Below are 22,679 nucleotides of genomic sequence, written 5' to 3' on the forward strand. Positions count from 1 at the left end.
ATGATAAAGACTTCATGTTTAATGTTAATTTATCTTTGAACAAACTGTTGCCAATAAATTACATAAATGTAAATCTACAGTAAGTTACTCACAACTAGCTGCATAACTACTGCAAAAATATTTACGATGTCGTTTTTGTTGTTTATATCAGCTAAACATTTGCATGTCTAGTAAAAAAATTTTTTTAAATAAACATATTTGCACATTTCAATTAAGGAATACTATTTGATTTGGTGTGTAAATGATGACAGAACTTTTATTTTTGGGTGAACTATCCCTCTAACCAGCTGTTCTTTTATTATAATTTCTGTCATTAATAACATTTACATTGTTGAACAGTGTGAGTAAGTCTCTTGATAACTATACGTTACATAATGTCCTAGATTAATTTTGCCATTGTAGTATAGGCTACTATTGGACTTTTGCATTTGTTTAATATGCTCATTAGATCCAAACAAACCATCAAATGATGATGTAAATTGTTTATTTCAACAAAAAATAGTAAGCATAGAACAAAGCAACTCACATTTTGAGAAATATAGACTAGCCTATAGCGTTATAAACAGGCTAGAGTGATAATTTGATGTATTAAAGGAGCAATGTGGGGCTTTTAGCAGCATCTAGTTGTGAGGTTGCGAATTGCAACCACTCCTTCCTACTGTATTTTTTGGTTCAGTTCAGGTTCAGGTTTTTTACAAGCTCATTGTAAAACGGAGGCGTGAGACCCGTTTGCTAGCTCTGCAGCTCATTTCTCTTGTGATGGTGAAGTGTAGGTGTGACTGAATTTCAGTGATGGATGTTATATAAAAGGTGGATATAACGCTGGATTTGGAGATGAAAGTTGGCGCGGCGCCAGCGCAAAAAGATGCCTGGCATGAACTGCGGTATGTCAAGCTAAGTCATATGTCTCTGTTTTGTTGGCAGTCCGTGTACGTGCATTATTTTGTCCTCGTGCTGTGTGCTTGTGCTGTAGTTCTGTCCCACTGCCTGCCTCCAGCAGCTCGTGTTTTTCCGGAAATAATCGAACAGCTATATCTATCTTTTATAAATGTGATCAGAGGCACAACAGCTCCTTTTCTGAGGGGTATGCAAGATCATTTTTGGAGCCCCCCATCAGCCACAGACAACACACATATAAAAATAGTTTTATATTCTCTTTGGAGTCATTCTAGTTATATTTTAAATCACATTACATACTTTATTTACACAATAAATTAAGCTGCAACCAATTATTATTTTGATAATCGAATAATCAGACGATTTTTTTTTGGATTAAACAATTTTTAATTTGATCTTTTGCTTAATAATAACTAAATAATCCTCAAAAAAGCGTATTTATTGTATTCTTTGGAAAGTGAGTTTCGCTTATATAATCTATAATTGTGTCTTGTAATACCTTTGATAGAAAAAGCTTGGGTTCAGTTTTAAACAATAAAACTTTTTAAAATTTCCCAAATAGGTAACAACCAAAATGCTGGTGAGGAAATGTTCCCATGTGAATAAGAAACTTATTTTGATTTTAAATGTTAGACATTTAGATTATTCCCTTTCCTTCAACAAAATGTATTATTAACATAATATTCATTATTATCGAAACGAATAAGACGTATCATCTTCTAATAGGGCTATAACAAGTATTATTTTCCCACTGTAAAATTAATGCTTAGTTTGTGGTTCATAAAAGCTATTTAATAAAAAAATTAAAATAAATTAGTAGACTATAGCCAATGTTAAACATACTTTAACTGAAATAATAATACTTTTATTGAAAAGTTAAATAAGACGGGAAATATACACTCACTTCATAACACAAATAAATAAAAGATCTTTGGAATGTTCCTCTTACTTTAAACATGTGTGGTTCATATTTCATGAAAATACAACATCGTTGTACAAAGACAACCTCACTTACAGTGAAAAAAATATGTTTTTATTAACAAATTTTTTTTGCGCTCCTGTCTCTGTCATCAAGCTGTCATTCATCGCGTTGTTTCACTGTCCTCACGCAATCTCACGGTGCTATGTGCTCAGGGGCGCCGATGGGAGTTTTATACAGGGGAGACCAAGCTGTCAGCAAATGATTTCATCTTAATGAGTTATTTCGCGTAATTTGGCCTTTAACTAGTGCTCAAGTAGTCACTTTTGCTTCATTTGGGCTAATAGTTTGCACTAAAATGAACTGTGATTGTTTTTTGTCTCTTCATTGCCTTATGTGGTCCTTTTATTTCAGTTCACCAACTCATCAAAATCATAGAAGATGGCATTAGATCACTATGGTTACCGCTACTACAAGCACAATTGAGGCAGCTATAACAGCTCGTCATAGGACCACGTGGGCGGGGTCAGGAGTCCTAGCAGGCTGGCAGCAGAGCGATGGGAAGTCTCTGGGAAAACTCTTATCAAAGATTCGGCTCTTACGGCTCCCAAATGGCTCTTTATAAGTTTCACCTTCTTTTTTAGCCCGATTTAGCACTTGTGAATGCTCTGTGCATTATTAGGCATTTTTTATAATGTTTTCATAAAACACTTATTTTGTTATTACAAAAAATACAAAATTCCTAATATTTAACATTTTTGATAAAACTTTAATTGAACATTTGAACACACAACCACAGCAAACAAATCAAATTAATGCAAAAGTCTTTACATTTAAGTGACTGTTCACCCAAAAAAGAAATTTCTGTCATCATTTGCCTCATGTCATTTCATACCTGTATAAATGACTTTGTTCTGATGAACACAGAGAAATATATTTGGAAGAATGTTAGCAATTTAAGCAAACCCGTTTGCGTTCCTAAATTCTTCAAAATATGTCACTTTGTGTTCAACTGATCCAAAATTATTTTTTTAATATTTATATACATATACATTTTTACAATGTATGTGGATGATGTCACAGAACTGAAAATTGCTAACATTCTTACAAATATATTTATTTAGAAATGTATATAGGTTTGAAACCTCATTTTGGACGGGCTGATGCGATTTCTCCAGCTACAGGATTTGTGGGAGGTGCTACATGTATGTGCACATTTGTTGTTGACCCTGCTCTGACGGATATTTTCGTTTTACAAATTCTTCACTGGGCTTGCAAATCTTAAATGTTATTGAAATGCAGCCAGATGCTGCTTCTCGTACGTTTTTCGCTAATTTCTTCCAACTCGCTTAAATGCGGTGTAGGCAATGCTGTCCAGAACCGTTTTTTGTCATGCTGGTTAGAAGTCTCTTAACATCCTGATAGAAATCAATAAGTAAAGCGAAACATTGGTATTTTTATAATTATACATCGTCTGTGAAAGGCGTTGGGTTAAAAATGTTTGAAGTATGTTGAACAATGACTGAGTATGTTTTTTTAGTATATCAGCTTCTTTCACTTCATCATAAGGCAAGACATTTTGGATTAGTTTTTCGAATAATAATTTCAAATATTTTTTTTTACTTTATATTATTTTGCATTTTATTTAAAATAACAATTAACAATTTTAATAGGCTACTTTTAGTTTTAGTTAACAATAATAACCGTTTTCCAGACTATTAAGCTATAGCGTACAACAGGGGCGTCACTAGGCCCTTTTTAGGGGGGCTTCCCCCCTAAACTTCTGCCCAGCCCCCCTAAAAATTATTTGATTAATTAATTTGTGATCGCTTCAGTCCCCTTTAAAAACTAATTTGTAACGGCGGCGCGCTGCGTCTAGTTTCGGCTCCTTCCCTGATCTGAGTCTGCATGGATTCAGTGCGTTTTTCAATCCGCAGGGGCGCCGAGCAGAGCAAACATCAGAGAGTACAAGGTGTGTGTGTGCGTGCGTGCGTGTGTGTGTGTGCATTTATTGATAGATTGCTATGATATGACATCTGCATCGGTGCAGTTCTTGTAATTGCAGTTTACATAATGTTATGGACCAATACACGGTTCGGTTTCTCATCCAATACCAGTACATCTTCGCTACAGTGTGGTAGTTGTTTTTTCTTCCAACAAAAATGAAGCGATTAACACCTATGAAAACATACTTTAGAAAACTATCATGATTTATTTTCATTTACTTTTTAAAATTTAAAACATATTATTGTGTATCTCGGCATTACATTGTGCAGCCATGCCCAGAAATGGTTAAATACACACATCATTGTCTAAAAGCAACAAATGGCACAGAGAGAGAAACATCATGTGGAGTTATTTTGTTTTGTAATATTAAATATTTTTTTTGTATTAAGTAATAATGAATCATTAGTGTATCATGATACATTAGAGTAAGAGTAGAGTAAAGGGATTTGTGTTTTATTTTAAGTAATTGATTTATAGAAGTGGCAAATTGATAATTCATAAATTTAGAACAGATTAAACATATTTCCAATAGACAATTACATTAATACATGTTTTGTCTATATTCTTATACATACACTTCTCAAATACAATGAAATAGTGGATAGCAATAAGGTTAGTAGTATACAAACCTACCCTAATAGTCAAATAATATTTTTTTAATCATACCCTTATTGGGGCTGAGCCCCCCTAAAATGAAAATCCTAGAATCGCCCCTGGCGTACAAAATACATGAAAGCATGTCACATTTTACCACATAAAATCTAAGTAGACAATGTCTCATACACATAGTTTGGTGAAAGCCCTAAACAATATTTGGATATTTTAGATATAGTTAAGGATGTTTGGATTTCATTGCATTATAGATCTGAGTGTGAAATACCAAACCAAGTGAAATCTGCAAACGTCCACCCTCATTTTGAATATATTGTTATCATATACATTCTGCTCAATATCTTTCTTTAAAAAAAAAAATCTGTCTTTCACTCATCAGTGCACTGATGGCTTTGGCTCTCATGTCGTGCATATGATGTGACACTGGAGGGCAGTAAAGGCTTACTTTACTTTTTTACTAAACCCAAGTTTACGCAGGTCATTAATTCTACAACAACGAACCCATTTACTTAATCATTCTTCATAGATCAAAGACCAAGGAACTGATTATATTTTAACAAAAAAGATCATGTTTTTATTGTAAGTAAACTCAAGCATTAGAAACATTACATTATTATTCACATTGGGGGATTTAAACACATATACTGATTGGAAACATATTAGATAATGCCATTTCTTATTTTGGGTTTATATACTATTTTATTCTAGTTACATTTCATGACAATAAAACACATTTAAGCTGGGACTGCCAAACATGCATCACACATTTTTACTTTTTGTAAACAATACATAATATTTTTTCATGGCATTGCAATCATGAAAATAAGATATAATTTTTTCCAATAATGAAAAAAATATTTGTATACAATGCTTTTAAAACCATCATAATCTGATCTCTTATTTTTTGCATTAATTTCCTTCATTAATTTGAACCTTTAAAATTAATTGGTGCAAATACTTAAACAATATTGTGAAAAATAGAGCATAATATTATCAAAGCTGTTAAATCTGTGAAATCTGTTATACATAGATTGAATGTTTTTTTAAACTGTGAACCTTGCTAATCTAAAAATATCAACTTTTTTAACGTCAGGTAATAAATTAACTTTTTATTTACTTATTCAGCATGCAGGTAAATTATTAAATCACAATGATGAAATCACACTTTTGTCCTCCTTGCGGCAAATGCATCATTGACCTCAACTGCTTTCACAACGGGCAACCTTAAAAGACTTTCAGCTGCATGGTCAGTTTGGGGCATGCTCCTCAAGGCTTTGGAAATACGTTTTTTAATAATGCAATTTCATACACTTTTGTCACAGACCTGCCCTTTCACCATTCTTTTCTGTCACTATGGAAAGGAGTTGCTGAATACATGTCACAGATAACATGACATCAAGACTCCCTGCTGGGTCCAGTGGTCATGGAGTGACATTCACCACAGCAAAAATAGGCCCAAGTGCTTCTTCTTTACAAAGTAAAGACACTTACTGAGTTTACTTGTCCCAAATTTGCTCATTCATTTGCCATGAGCAAAAATCTGCTTTATTTGTATAAATATTGAAATGCTTGAAAAATAGTAACAGTATTCACCATCCAAATCAGCCACAGGCAACAACCTGCTTACATGAGGTGAAAAGCTTTAGTTTACTCAAAAAGCGTTTAACCTCTTTAAAATAATCACAATTTTAAACAGAACAAATATAACAAGAATAGTAGGTTTATTCTTCTAAATTTTTTCCATATTTTTTTCCATATTTCTCTAATAATCTGTTGACATTTACTTTGTTATTGCCCATAAGGTTGACACTTGACTGACTGTAACAGTGTGGATTAATTGTTATCCTTTATTGACACAAACCCAGTGCAAAATATTGAATTAATATCATTTTAATTCGAAGGATAGATAGTTATTGTTTTTCAAGATGAAAAGACAAAAGCACACATAAACTGTAGACATTGTCTTCTTTTCCCCCCAAATTACAAAGAAAGAAGACAATTAAAGAAATGTAATTGGTTTAATGTGACATTATTTCATTTAGAATTAACCAGATTTCCTGAAATTACCATAGCGCAAATATTAATAAATATGTTCATAACTGCAAATTAAATACAAATACAATTATTTAAATTGTATTGTATAATTGAAAAAAAGGACTTGTTTATTCAGTATTTATTGTAGTTCGATTAATTAATTAAACAATTAACTTATTTAAACAAAAAATGCTAAAGTAATATTTACATTTTCAATCATTATTTAATTTAGTATAATTACAATTAATTATCCAGATTATTAATAACTCCCACAAAATCACTCTGGACTATAATGAGAAAATCTCATAAAAGATAATGTCGTATGCCTTTTTTAAAATATCTAGTTTCATAATGCATAATACATATATACACCTGATTGTCGACATGTGACCTGAACATGTTTCTCTGAAATTGTTTTGCTGTCCACTGCATAATTTCGAATTTTCAAACAATATGATTTTTCTTTCCCCTTTATAAGTATTTTTTTTCTATTCAAGATACCACCATTGACCACAGGCCATAGTATGTGTCACATGATGTAGTGGAACAAAAAATTTCAGGATATTTTGAAGGTTGGCTGCCTCGATAACTCCATGATGACAAGTACTTCCCAGTCAGTATCCCTGTCTGTAGGGGAGACAAAGGGAGCCTCCGGCCCTGAGCCAAGCAAATAGATGTGCACACTGCAGTGAGTCAGTTCCCAAGGCCAGAGGCCAGAGGCTGCATGACAAAGAGGTCCCGCGCTGAGGGCCGCCTTCCCCTGTGGAGAGAGTGGCGCTTATGCCCAGCGGGATCTCTTTGCATGGGGAAGAGGAGGTGCCAGTAAGTGTGTGTGTGTCTGCGCAGTTATGGTTTTTGCCAAGGTTAAAAGGGAACCAGGATGTGATATCTAATAGGTACAGACATGCACCGTTGATTTAAATTGTAGTAATTATATATATATATATATATATATATATATATATACTGTATACACACACACACACACACACACACACACACACACACACACACACACATATATATATATATATATATATATTGGCATGTATATGTATATATGAAGAGTTTATTTCAAGATTTATTTTATATATTTTTTATGTTGTATTCAAAAATCATGTTTTTTAATATGTTATCATGTTTTTATTGTGTTTTATTGTGTTAGTTAGCTGTATTTTCCTATGGCCTGAATAAAATCAAACCAACTGCTGTTTGATTGATATTAAGAATGTACAATAAAAAAACATGATTTTTTATTATTTTTTAAATGGAGTTATCTGTTTTTGGAAATAACCTTTTCATATATACAGTGTATTATACAATATACATTGTATGCAGGTAAAACAACTGTAAAAAATGAATACGGAAAATTCATTCATATAAATATGTATAACTGCTGACTGCATTACATAGCCTAAATATCACTTTATTTACTTTATTTTTTGAAACCTTGCAACGCATATTGAATAACCGTTTTATAAAATAATACATATATAAATAAATAAATAAATAAATAAATAAATAAATAAATAAATAAATAAATAAATAAATAAATATATATATATATATATATATATATATATACAGTATACCAAACAAACCTTACACATCTCCCAGCATCATAGCTCCTAATCCGTGATCCCTGTCCAGTGGGAATATGGAATGTGCTGTGATGTGTTTTTCCTCTTGCTGGCGCTAGGGAGCTGGAAGGAAGAGTTTGGGGAAAGGGGGAGCTGGAGACAGGTCAGTGGGACGCCCATCACTCTCTCCACACTTCTGCTGTCACTTTCTTTGTGATGGTTTATTACTCAGACCCCAGCCACAGGTTCCTATAGGCTGCGGGGGATACAGTCGCATATCAGGCTACCTAACTATTTACTGCACTATACTTTAACTAAACAAACTCCAGTCAGAATGCTATAGATGTACAAGAATCTTGCACCCTGAGATTTAAAGTGTGCTAAAATAAAATGTTTCTATTTTATAATGAAAGGTGTGTGTATTATACATACATCACAGTTAATATAATTCTTTACAATTGTTTAAAACAAAACTAAGGTCTTTTTAATAGCTAAATTGTTTACACTAACAATAACATTACTTCTCCTGCTTTTCAAAGTACGTCTCACGCAGGTCTAGTCACTCTAGTCAGAATATGCTTGTATTTTTATAGAAACCAGTATTTGCCATTAAAACACAAACATTTATCATCAAAATCTCTGAAAAGCAAACATATCAACAGCCCTATGAGTTCCATTTAAAATGTAATGCTGTGACAAATGAATCTGCAGGGAATATTAATGTTTTTTGAAGACAAAAAACTGTACAACAGTTGAAAAAATAAGTCGACCTGAGAAAATGTACCATGTGGTTATTTATGCAAGTAATGATCTCACTTATTTTGATTCCAAACTTAAATCTCGTTTGGTTTCTTTTTACATAAAACACGACCAAACCTCCAATGCCAAGACATATAGAAAAACACAATTAGAACAGCAAAGTCAAAACATTTCAGATGTAATCTAAGACATCACGCTGTGTTTTTAAACGTTTATTCCTTTCCTGCTAATTACGTTTGCTTTGCTTCACATTGTGCATTTATGGGACATCTCCTGCAAGCAAGGCATCATATTAACCACTGAAATGAATTTACTTCACAGTGCTTTCGTTGGAAATCTCATTGTTTATTTGCTTTACTTTTACTTTATTTTTTTACCTGAACGTCTTCTACCCTGAGCATGACGAGGGCCGTAACTAAGGCTAGTGCCATTGTAAAGTCAATGATTCACCACTGAGGGTGGACTGTTCAAAGCCATGGATTCACCTAGCTGCAGTCCACCGTCACACCGTAACGCCTCATTAAGGCCGCGGGAGCTTGTAGGTTTGTGGCACTGGCCACTGCAGAGACCGAGGCCGGAGCGGATGGCGTGGCCGCGACCCATGGCCCCCTGCCTGTCAACTCCCAGCCATCAGGTCAACAGTTGGTCCCCAGAGCCAAAGAGGCTGGGCTTTCTGCCAGTGTCAGGAGGCTCTGTTTCAGATTATCCCAGGGTAATTAAGCAGGTCAATACAGACAAATAAATCATACTGATAGTCCAAACACTGTTGCTGAATGCCTCCGATTGAGCAAAAACAAGGAGCCGCCCCATGCTTGTTACCGCTTAGCTTGAGGTCCAACAGCATGCTTCACATTACTTCCCCAGAAAAAAAACAGCGAGTGGGAATGCATTGTGTGCTCCATCAAAAGCTGAGCAAAGAGACATGAGCTTTAATTGTCCCGCTTTACTTTTAAGATAAAGGCCGACTGGGCATCAATTTAGGCTCTCTCTGTGGGTAAACAAAGCGGATTGTTGCTGACAGAATGGAAATTGTTCTAAATCTGGTGAAAAGGGTGATAAAAGTTACCATGTTTACAGAACACAACGCTTCTGAGCGGCCTGCAGATGCCTCAACTGATACCATCAGTACGCAATAGTGCATCATCAGAGGAGTTGATAGTAAAAAGTAATTATTAATGCAAGTCTTATTTCTTACCAGGTCACATTTTGCCCCCTGAAAGTAAAATAAAAAAACGAAGCCTATTGAAAGAACATTTGTATGAACGTTAAATTATTGCAAGACTTGCCGTAATTTAAAAAAATACTGTAAAGCAATTCTTTTTTTAGAGAAGAAACCACATGGATTTTACTTCTTCATTTAATTCTTACACTCTGAGATGTCCTAAAATGTTCATCACAAATCGTATATTTTTGTCTTTCTGTCATAGTTATTGAGGTAAAACTGTAGCCATTTAGTCTTTATTTTAGTCCAATCGTCTGTTCCAGACTAGCAGCCAAAGTCTTTAGTCTGACATATTGTACATTATGATGATAGCAGTGCACACCAAGGACAACTGTCGGTCACGAGCAAAGTTTATCCTCAAGAACAAAAGCGAGCACAACTTAACTTCAATGTTCTTCTGCATTTCCCATTGGCTGAAAGGCAAATCCTGAGAGATGGGAAGAGATGGAAGACCTTATACCATGTCAAATCGTCTTTTCTTTTAGAGGTCAGGACATTCTGTCTGGGTCCACTTGCATCTTTTCCTCAGAAGTTTTCCCATTCACACACACAATGTAACTGTCAGTCTGAGCAACAGTTCTTGCTTCCACTGGCTCCACATCTCACAGGGTAACACAATATTTCACAGCACCAAACAATCGCCTGTCTTCCCAGGCCAACCATATGGTTACTATGGGGTGCAATATTGACACACATCACCAATTATTCATAAAACAGGGGGCAGATCGGGGGGAGGCGAGAAAGGCCGAGCGTGCTCGATAACACTTTGCAGGGAACCCGAGACGTGTTTGTCCGACCGTGAAAAGGGAAAATATCCTCCCAATCTTGAATTTATTGAACCCTGAACTTGCATTAATGACTAAAAGATGTCTGTTGGATAGAGTACGATGATATTCTTTAACTTGCTATAATTGTTGATTCAACAGAACTGTTTAGAAACATCACACTGCTTGACTAAGTTGAATAATTGCCCATTACTTGCTGTACTGTGAAATTGTTGTATAATTGTGTATACTTGGGTAAAGAGAGAGGGGAGAAGAAAAACAAAGATAAAATCCATAATGCATCCATAATCTTGGCACTTTTAAAGAAATGGATATACTTTACATTCATGTATATTACAACTTCTATTACTTAATTGTAATTTTCTAGGTAATTATCATTTGTGCCATTTTATTATATGCATAATCGTCAAAATGTACTTTTATTCTCATAAATTAGAGAAAAGGAAGAAAGAGCAGTTCTATATAACAGACTTCCAAAAGTTTCATTAGTTATTAATAGTTTATTTAGGGTATATCTCTTTTGCTTACCCGCCACTTAGTCGCCCCCTACTAGGTGGGAAAGTCCACATGTCCATCAGTGCATGACAGAGTCACATAGAGCTGGACCGCTCAGCAATTTAAGTGATTGACAGCCTCTCCCACCAGGTCTTAGTAAGGGGGTGGGACATCTTGTCATTTTTGATGAGTGCATGACAGGATGAAGAGGATGAGACTGATCTCTGAATTAGATTTTTCGTGGAATAAAAAAAAACATTTTGTAGGTATCATCCCGTCAAACATAATTTTTAAGGTTAACATCATATTCAATCAGTGACATTTTTTAAATAAAGTTTTGAAATAAAGATCATTTTAATCTCAAATTTACTCTCAATTTTACTACAATTTCTTCATTTTAATTGAATGAAAACATACCAATAGATGTATTATGTACCTTATGCTTTGTTCTTAACCCCAGTGACCAGTCCTAGTGTACTTACCATATCTTGACTGATACACTTGATGATCTTATGGAAAGATTCTGAAATACACACATGAAAACGCACCCGACGTTGAAAAGGTCAAGATTCTCTCTCTTGGGCACGACAACTGGCAGTAAAGAAACGTGCCACACTGCACCCCATCTGTTTGGTGGGCACAAATGGGGCCCAACTTTACCCAAAACAGACAATTCCGGTCATCGCTGTACATTTTGCAATTCATGGATTAAAAATGAAGCTGAACCGAATGAATACTAGCTATATCTGTGAATAATAGATCACATTTCAGTCTGTTTTGGTTTCAGATCACTTGGACTCAAACTTACAGAGAGTCATGCTTGCTACTTTATCTCTGTCCTCCTATTATATTCACTTGGACCTATTGTTGTTTTCAAGAACTCTTTTTTTGTGTTTGGAACATCATGCTATTAATAAATAATTACAAGTTTTTAGGTGACCTGGTTTTCCTTTACACACAGGAATGTGTGTACTCACAATAAGCACAAAACAAATCTGTCCTAGGCAATACAGAGCCAAAAGGACAGTATAAATATGAATGTCACCCCACTTGGTATGTTCCATGAGGGAAATTGACTTTTTACCCTGCTGCTGTCTTCAGCCATATGCTGATGTTTTCATATTCCAGAAAATCAGTTTAGGGAGTCGTAAAGTTTCTTTAATTTCAAATGATACCCTGATGCTGCAGAATGAAAGGGCCGGCCGTCTGTCACACCACAAAGACTTGAGTACTGCACGCTCCTCTTCTGGCATGGATCGGAGCGTAGCACAGCTCCAGCTTATCTATTTTTCATGCCTTCATTCACATTGACTGACTAATGAGGCTGTAAACATCTCAACATACTTTCAAGAGAGATACTAAAGAACTGTAGCAAAAGTATATATCAAAGTTTCTTCTCACACGGGGATGAAATGACGATGGAGTTGTGGCCCCGCTGGGTCAATAATCAAAAATACAAAGCATTTCAATTATTGATAAGTAGTTTTTCTTCAAAAATCAAATCTTTTTATATATAATCGGTTAGAAGTTATGTGTATTCTTCTGCAGATTACCTGCAAACATTATTACAAAAAAGCCATTCACACAGGATGCACTCTTGCTGTATTTTCAGACTGTGGTAAGTCAAAGACTTCATGGGCATGGAGGGATCTTTTAAGGGAACTAGTTTCATATAGGGTTTCAAAGCATCATAATGTCCTGGAATCTAAAAGAGATTCAGGAGAACTTTCGACTAAGAAATAACCTAAAGGTAAAGCGTGTCATTTCTGTGCCACTAGTGCAGCAGATTGCAAGCAGGTTTTTTGAACTACTCCTGCCACCCCATCCTGCATAGAGACCACTAACCCTGTCACAAACCCATCAATCATTGGTAAACCCAGTGTTGTGCTGGTTGGGATCAGGCACACATTCTAAAAAGTGAAGCCAAAGCAATGTGATCGCTGGCTGCAGTATCTGTCATAAACCCCACCCTCCCCATGTAAACGAATCGGAATCATGGTTTCAAATTGGACTTTAAACATGTTTTTGCCCATGGTTTCTGTCTTTTTAGTTCTGGTCTAAACTGGTCAGACCTTTAGACCGCGGCTCCACCTTAAGACTCTTGCTTCGAATTACGTCATCGGCATAATATGTCAAAGCTGTTTTGTAAGGCTGCATCCCCCAGAGCATGTCTCGTTTCATATAAGAGTGTAGGACCCTTCAAATGCGACATTCCTTAACAGGAATTCGGAGGACGTCTGAGGTATGTTAGGTGCGAGATAACCCACAATTCTTTACGTTTCCCAACGTCTTTTTTTAAAATAAATGACAGCAGCTGTACATTCTACCAGACTTTTACATCCGGCCCAATAGGGAGCAATAGTGTTTCGCTTCAGGATGCACATAGCATTACGATCAACAACGAGGTTCTAATTATTCAAACACTTCGCCATACGTCAACAACCAAAAAGGAGAAGCACTTCAGACTGTCCGTTTCAAGGTACATCAACAACTATGAAAAAAAGCAAAGTGAACTTTTGCACTTACTAGAGATGATCACAGAGGCACTTAACAATACTCACCCGTAGTGCTGTCGGTTTTCCGAAATGAGAAAGTTTTCTTACTAAACAGATCAATGTCACTTGGTGAAAAATCCCCTATGTACTATAGTTCCCTAGCTAATCGACCCGTATGCATATACCCCATTAAACAAGATGTCCTTCGTGGACATACTGGCAGAAAAGGAAACAGGAAGTACCTGTAACAACACATTGCACACCTTAAAATGTAAATACATCTATCTCATTCTAAGTTAATAATCCTCTGTATATCACATCCTTGAGAGGGATGGAAGTGAACAGAAGCACCTCGTCCATCTTTTTTACTGTTCATGGTTGGAATGCTCAAAAAAACATAGCAATGTTTCCAATCGGATTAATCTGGGGAAGGGATAAAGATATACATATAAAAACATACTGAACTGCAAACATTCCTGTGTTGTGCTTCTACCACCAACAGAAAAGCTGTGCAATATTGTTATATGTGTGTATAACTGGTCACATAATTTATTCAGGTGTGTGGTATAGACTTTCAGCATTATCAAGAACGGATTCAGGTGCACAGGCTGCAGTTCCACTGAAATATGCCAGATGGTGGTAAATGTGCGGCATCCTCCACCCCTGAACATTCAGAAGCAGCTTACAACATGCGAATTTTATTGTGCAAATTGCATTCTGACATAACTGCACTGCTACTGCCACCTTATTTGCATAATTCCTTTAGTGAATTGGGTGCTAAAATGAAATACACAATACTATTAACCAATTCATTTTTAGTGAATTCCTCCCAGAGTGTTTATATTAGCAATGTCTGGTAGACAATAAGCCCATTTAACACAATATCATTGAACAGCATTCTGTTCTCTGTTCAGTTTGTGTTGTTGTCAGGCTATTTTAATGCAAATGAATGTCCCATGATATATAAGCCCACAACATCACAGTGAAACCACTTCCTTAAATCTGTTTGGCATTTCCTCACCGAAATGTGGTGACTGAGCCTAAACCTCTAAATTTATACTGGGGGACCATCATAAACCCTTCTATTAAGTAGGCTACTAACTCTACACTAGAGTAACTCTCCAATAATTCAGCATGTCATTCAAAACTTTTTAGAGCTTATTTACAGTTTACAAACGCTCAAGTCTCGGTCCCTGGGCAACCGGAGACCCCTTGACAGCAGGCCGTGGTCACCAGAAATCAGGCTGCCTGTGTTTTTAGCAGTACGGTTATGTAAGGTGTCTGGGTTTTTAAACACAGAACTCCGAACTCATTCGCTCCAGATCATCTCTCCGCTCGCAAGCCGACAGATGCTCGGTCCAGCTGGTGCAGAAAAAGTTTATAGCCCAGTTGGAACGAGGGTCCTTACGCTCTCCACAATGTTGGCCACTGTCGCCTTTTTTAACGAGTCACGAAGAGCCTGTTTATCTCCTGCTCCCTGCTGTTTCGGCATTTTCCTTTCCAGAACAATCCAAGAAACACATGCTGCTACAGACGCAAGTGCAATGTGCACAGACACTCCGAGCCAAATTGTTGCAAGGAACGTTTTTTCCCCAGCTTCTTCTTGGGCGTCCAAATGTAGGAGGGATTACAGGATGTGTAATAAAGCAGTGATTCAGATGTTCCGATTGACCCCTTCAATATGGTCAGCCAGAGAAAACCGAGCCCATTCGAAGCTCAACAAACACTCAAATGACTCCATAATTGGCACACTTTGTTGTTCATGTTTTGGCTCCGTTGAAAACGGTGTGAAACACATTCTGTAATCGCATTACATTATAACAACACATGGCTCGCACAGAAGAGAAAGAAGCTGGCGAGACCTCGCGGACGTAGCAGGTGGTGTTGAAGGCTTTTCCGTCAACTTTTAGAAAAATGATTAAGGGTGTGCGCAGATCAGAGATGCCAAAAATCAATGAAGCAACATGACTTGTGAATTATTCACATGTATTTAATAAGAGCAAACACAATCAAGTACATCAAATGTTCTCAACGCAGCAGGGTGGACCGTCAGATTTGTAGATATAAGAAAATATTTCTGAAAGCCGTTTGTTCCTTCCAAGACATATCCAGTTTCTTTTTTCAAAGTATTGGAAGACAACTGTTCATCGTTACTAGTTACGGAATAAGTCATTTCAGAAACGCACATTTTTGTCATGTAGTTTAATAGGACCAGTGGTGTAGCAAGTCTGGTCCGCACTCATATGCAAATCTCTTAATGTGCCCTCCCCGTCTGTTCCCAAGCACCAGAAAGAAGGAGAAATGATTTTGCCAGCATTTTGCATGTAGCCCTAACATTTATATGATTAAAAAGTTGTCAAACATTAAACATTTAGCTACGCTTTCAAAATTGAAACCTCAACCTCTGCTTCTGTCAATCAAAAATCCCTCTTTCTGTCATTTGATTGGACAGTAATACTCACCTTCCTTCATTTGATTGGCCAACTCAATCAGATTGACACTAGCGAGCGCTGTTATACAGCTGAGGTAGACCAGATCTGAGATCAGTCATCTAGCCGTTTCTACAGTTTTGGTAGCATGAAATACAGTTTGTCCTATTAGGCAGTTGAATCACGACTTTTATTATACACCATGGAGAACAAAAAAAAAAGGTCTGGACCGGGAACAACAATGTTGGGGAAGGGCACCCAATTCCTCTAGGCCCATATGCACCTGCATACCCAGACGCTACGCCATCAAAATGTCACTTTCCTCAGATTAAACCCGTAAACTTTTAGTAAATTATCAGTGTCAGAAGATGCCAGAGAAACTTTGGACTTGTGTATTAAGGGATTTAATCTACATAATAAAGATCACAGGTTCAGTCCCAGGTAACAGATGTATACCTTGAAAACACTGTTGCTTTTCTAAATATTGGAAAAATGGTGGGTTTGTAAAAAGTTCACACATTATACGTAAATTATACAAACTCACGTTTGAAATGATCACCAGATGAAATTTCATGATGGCACATGCAACACAACACCAGCTAGAGGGCGCTTGACTTTAAAACGTATCCATAGGTCGTAATATGCTGCTGGCTCATACCTATGAAAGGAGACTCTGAATTATAGAAAAATGAATAAGCATAAACTGAATATTTCTTTTTTGTGAAGCACAATTATGTTGAGGAATATTTTTAGTCTAGCTGTAGGTCATGTAGTAGATACTGTATGTAGACTGTGTCCACACCAGCTGCAGTGTAACATTGTAACACATTATAATGCCATCTTTTCCGTGTAATTTAGAGTTTTTTTCACAACAGCAACAGCTATAAGCGACAAGTTATAAGGGATTCTATACATTTGATTTTTTATCTTGTGCATCGCATTATGTCTGGTGACTACATTGTGTTACCTGCAGTTAGTATAGAATCCAACCTGAGATCACAGGTGTGAAGAATGCTGAAAGAGTTGTAACTCTTTAGAAAAGAAAACTAGCCATTGTTTCTTTTTAATGGGACAAATGTTGTTTAACTGAAATTGCTAGCAATTTTTTGCAGTAGTGAAAGGATAGTAAACTTTTATAAATAAAGTGGATCATGTAAATTGAAGCTGTAAAATGTGCATGAATTATTACAACTTCAGTCAATTATTACAACTATTTTCTATGTGTTTTTCTTGCTCAATATTTGATCTTTATTTACCCATCTTTTTTAGGATATTTGATTCCACTGCTGTAGTAATCTCTATATGTATAAGTAAAAGACACAAAATTGGAGAAAAGTTACTCGAGTATCTTTGTAACACTAACTCTCGTCAATTACACTGATAATTCAAGGCCTTATATAAAAACGGCAAACCATGTTCTACCTGCGACGCCAAGCACATGCACCGTGAAGTTGTGTTGCTCTCAGACCAGGCACAGGGGACTAAAATATCTGAGGAATCTTGGCAGAGGAGAGCCATTGCCCAGCAGCGTGAAATTTTGATTCTGCAATTGTCCCCTTTGTGGTGAACACAGAGTTTACCCTTTGCATTCTTGTCATTGTACAGGTCACTGAGGCAGAGGCGGCCAAGTAGAAAAGATCCTGCCAGGTTGGAAACAATGGGAAAAGCCACCCCACAAATGTCTCTCTTTCTGTACCGCCCCATTGACTCCCTGATATCCCACCAAGATGTCACTGTTCAACCAGCCCTTTTTAAAACAGCTTAATTAGCTGAAAGCCCGCCGTTGTCCGAGCGTGTTGGCGTTGGAGTGAGAAAAGGCTAAAAAGTGTTTCTCTCCTCCTCTCATTGTCCCGCCGCTCTCTCTTGACAGAAATCAGCGTTTTCCATCAAAGTGGAACACAAATAAAACAACATTCCTTTCAGTCAGGCTAAAGCATCTGACAAGCGTTTGATGCTGGAAAGTGACTTTGTGTATGAAGAGTGAAACAACACAGATTGTTGTGTTGTATTTCACAATATTGCTTTAATAAAAACAAAAACTCAGGAGAGGGATTAGGACTCTAAATATGTGCAAAATTAAAAATGCGATCGAGTTGTACTCAAACACCTTTTATTTTTTCAGGAGAACAGTCAAATATTTAAGTTGGCATTTGTTACTTGTCAGCAGAATTAAAATCAAGCGGAGTGATATGTACACTGACAAGACATTATTTGATCATTTTGCTGTACATTACAGCGATTTTACTTTGATAAATGTGTATGCATCGATAAAAATAAACAACCCTTACCCATGTTAAAATCTTGTGCCTAACTGCTTTAATAAATCTCCTTTTGCATATCATGGCAACATAAATTCCAACTATTGTTTCTTTGAACTGTCATATTCTTTATTCATATTCATGAACTTTTTAGGTCCAGAATTTGCATTGCATCTACAGAAATGTTGAATGACTCATTGTACATGTAATAATGTCATTGATAAACCAGATTACCCATCACTGTTACATTAAAAACATGTGTCCTTATTTTGCTGAACTTTCATTTGCATCCCAATCAAGAGATACAGTAGCCAAGGCAACAGTCTTCACATCATTCCTTGTCGTTCTTTTAGAGCCGCCCCCTGTTATTTCTTTATCCTCTCGGCTCTTCAAAGACTCAAAACAGATTGATTCTCATGTGAACACATCTGAAGTGGGGACCCTGCCTTTCTGCTCTGGCTTTGAACCGCTAGCTGCCTGTTTACCACTGTTTGTCCGCCTCCACGTGAAGATGAACCGTAACAATCAGAAAACAAACTCGCATTCAAGGGGCCATGTCAAAGGTGAGTGGCAGCCTTTAGTGTCTCCCCATGCAACTATTCACCCAACCCTCCTCTAGCAGACCAGTCTTGCTTTGGAGTGCTGTTGTGTCACCATGGTAATATATACCTGGTTGATGTGTATCTTGTCTGTGTGGGAATGGCCATTAGACACTTTGTCAGGCTGATCAATGGGCTTGGTGCTCTTGTTGGTTCCTCGACAATAGAAACCACTGCTTAGGAGGGAAGCAGCATGTTAACCGATGCAGGGCTGCGTTTAATACATTTATCAGCCCTTTGCAGAGACTTTTTCATATGCTATGTGTGATGGTTCGACAACGTACCATATTGTCAGTTTGAAAATGTAAAACACAACCACCCAAAGCACCCTAGCAACCATATACAAGTCTTCTTTACTTGGCAACAGCAGACCAACTGCTTATCAATGTCTTAGCAACCACCCAAAGCACCCTAGCAACCATATACAACCCTTCAATACTTGGCAACGGCATAGCATCTGGTTAGCGATCTTTGCCACAACACAAAGCACCCTCGCAACCATTTAAAACACTTAAGTGATTGTCTAGCAACTATTTAAAAACCCTATCGCTCTATAACTTATAGCGATGACCATCTGTACAGAATAAATATAGGAATCACAACTATCAAAACAGATTAGCAATGCCTTAGCAAACACCCAAAACACCCTAGCAACTATTTTGAACACCCATCAACCACTTACAGTGACAACCACGGGTTTCAGACAACACAAAGCTTAAAAGCCTGGTCAAACCAAGTTTACACATTTTTTGTCTGTTTTGTTGTATCTGTCACCTCCCATTAGTCTTTGACAATGGTCCTGCACACTAGATTAATCTGCAGTTAGAAAAAATCATTGATGTTGTTTAGATGTTTTTAGGATTTTAGTTATGGGTAAACATTTAACAAGCTTATGACACGTCACATTATTAAAGACTTATCTTGCACTAAATTATCTTGCACTAAAGGCCACATTGACTGTTTGCTTTACTCAAGTTGATACATTTGGGAAACAAGAGAGGTGGGTATATTTTGCACTCAGGCATGAAGTTCAGCTTCAGGACACCCATCCGTTCCCTTGACACATTTGTCATTTTCTGACTGCAAAATGAGATATAGAGGCAACATAACTTACTTTATAAACAACAGCTGGCTTTGAGCGCTCTGTGGATTGAACCATATTTAACCCTTATGTGCCAGACCACCCGCTAGTGTCTGCGCCCTAGACTGACCATTCACAAGCGGCACCGAGACCTCTGCGAATATGATATAGAGCAGCCCCTTAAAGAAGTGCAAAGACCAGCTCCTGATTTACGTGCTACAGAACCTAAACATCTTTAGAATATGCCTTGTGAAGTAGCAGACAAAGCCACTTCAGATCACAATGAGCAAGCAACATAAATTGGTTTGTTGGCTTTTATGAGGGGTCATGTGCATACTTAATCCATTGGTTCCCAGGTTATGTGGTCAGACTGGTTTTATATATGTAGTGGGTCCGTTGTGTATATTAGATGTGAGTACTTGAATACAGAAACTGAAGAAAGTATTGGGAAGGCACACTTATTAGGCCACATACTGTAAGTGTGAAATGTTTTGCATGATTCTTTAAAAAAAACGATAGATTTGACATTTATACATTTTTAGTGATCCTCGTGCTTTAATAGCCACTGTATGTTCTTCATTTTATATGCAGACATGCTTTAAAAGTAGATGGCTTTTTCCGCTGACCAACCAAATTGGCTTTAAAGGTCATTTCAGAAGTTTTTCAAGTGGTTGACTGGTTGATGTAACTTATCAAAAAAAGTTGAAATGAATAACTTGTTTGATGAGTTGAAGTAATAAAAAAATATAGAAACATTTTAAATACTAACTTGAAATGACTTGCAATGCTAAAAAGGCAGAGTTCCATGACCATATTGGAAAGTTTCGACTGTTAAACATTATAACTTATTTTTTAACTAAAATCCACCTTCTTTTAGCCCCAAAAAAAGAGAGACCTATACCATTCCCACTGTGTCCCCTTTAAATGACCTCTGCGAGATGACCTCACATAACCAGAAAGCCGGAGCACAATCCGATCGGATTAATAATTATTCCGCAGGATGATAGTCAGGGTTGTAGGCTTACTAGAGCACAGTAAGGTGGGGTCAGCGCATGCCAAGGCTGATGAATTGACTCACGCGATGTCTCTTTAGATGGCCATCAAAGGCGGGCAGGTAAAGGAATGCCCCCTTTGATAGATGAGCACCCATGTTGTGCCCTTGACTATGGGGGAGTGAGAACAAACATTTCGAACACAAACAAAGGGCACGCTCATCTTCCAAAGCCTATTAATAACACTTGCAGTCACAATAGATGCTCAGAGATCAGAGAGAGAAACGATGACCCGCTATTGTTACCCAAATAGTACTCAAATAGAGTCCCACTGACACATCATAAAATGGCACAAAAAATGGAAAGACAGCTTTGATCTACATGCCATGGCAGCTAACCCAGATAAACATGATATACAGAATAAAAATAAGCATTGGTCAGCGCCAAACGTAATGTGGAAATATGTCTCAATTTAAATGCATTAATGTGTTTATAAAAGAATACAGTAAGCTAATGATAATATTTGAACAAAACATAATAAAAAGCTAAAATATTAAATGTTATATTAAATATTAATATTACATATATTTATTATTAAATATTACATATGAAATGTAAATAAAATGTGTTGCTTGTTTGCATTATTTATTCTAGCAGCAATGTTGGGTACCCTGATTGGGTACAATATGAACAGAACAACGATTGGGTTAAACAAACCTATGCAGGATATAACAATACAGAATGCAGTAGGTTTATAACCCAACCTTTGTTCAGCTCATATTTTACAGATAGATTTTACATGCGCAGGAAAATTCCCAGTGTAAAAAAGGTCAAATAAACTCTCACAGTGTATATGTAATCCTGTGGATTATATATACACTGTGAGTGTTAATTTGACAATGTTTAACTATGGTGATTGCACTGTGTGATTGTTAAATGCAGATAGGGTTAGTATGGTACATTGGTTGTGATTGACCTTTTCCGTAAGACAACCATAAATGTAAATGACTAAAATTGTTATCTAAAACCACACGAGAAAGGAGTAATGCTCATGAACACCTCTTGATATATTTTCATATTTCTCTTAGCAATGGTGAACAAATGGAGACTTGCCTGTTTCGTTAATTTCTCTGCAAACAAAAAGTTCCTCGCACTGCAGAGTTTCATTGGAGATATCAACAAACATACCACAGTCATTGATTTTGACTCCATTGGATTGACTTTTCATTCCGTCTGGTTATTTATTCACTCTGCATCTTTTCTACCTCTGAACTTGATGTATGTCAACGATTCTTTTATTTGTTTCGAAAAGACTTAAATCGAAACACCTGGGTCACAATTGATAGTGGGGTGGGAATCAGCAAGAACCCCCACAATAAAATGTGATTTTATTAGGGTTGCAGTATTTTTGGTATGTGAGATAATCCCCAAACAACATTCCAAAACCTAACCAAAATCCAGACCATAATCTACTTCTCAAATGAGGATGTACTGTATGGATCCCTAACCCAGTCT

This window comes from Barbatula barbatula, assembly GCF_947034865.1.
Source record: "Barbatula barbatula genome assembly, chromosome: 14".
Lineage (NCBI taxonomy): Eukaryota > Metazoa > Chordata > Actinopteri > Cypriniformes > Nemacheilidae > Barbatula > Barbatula barbatula.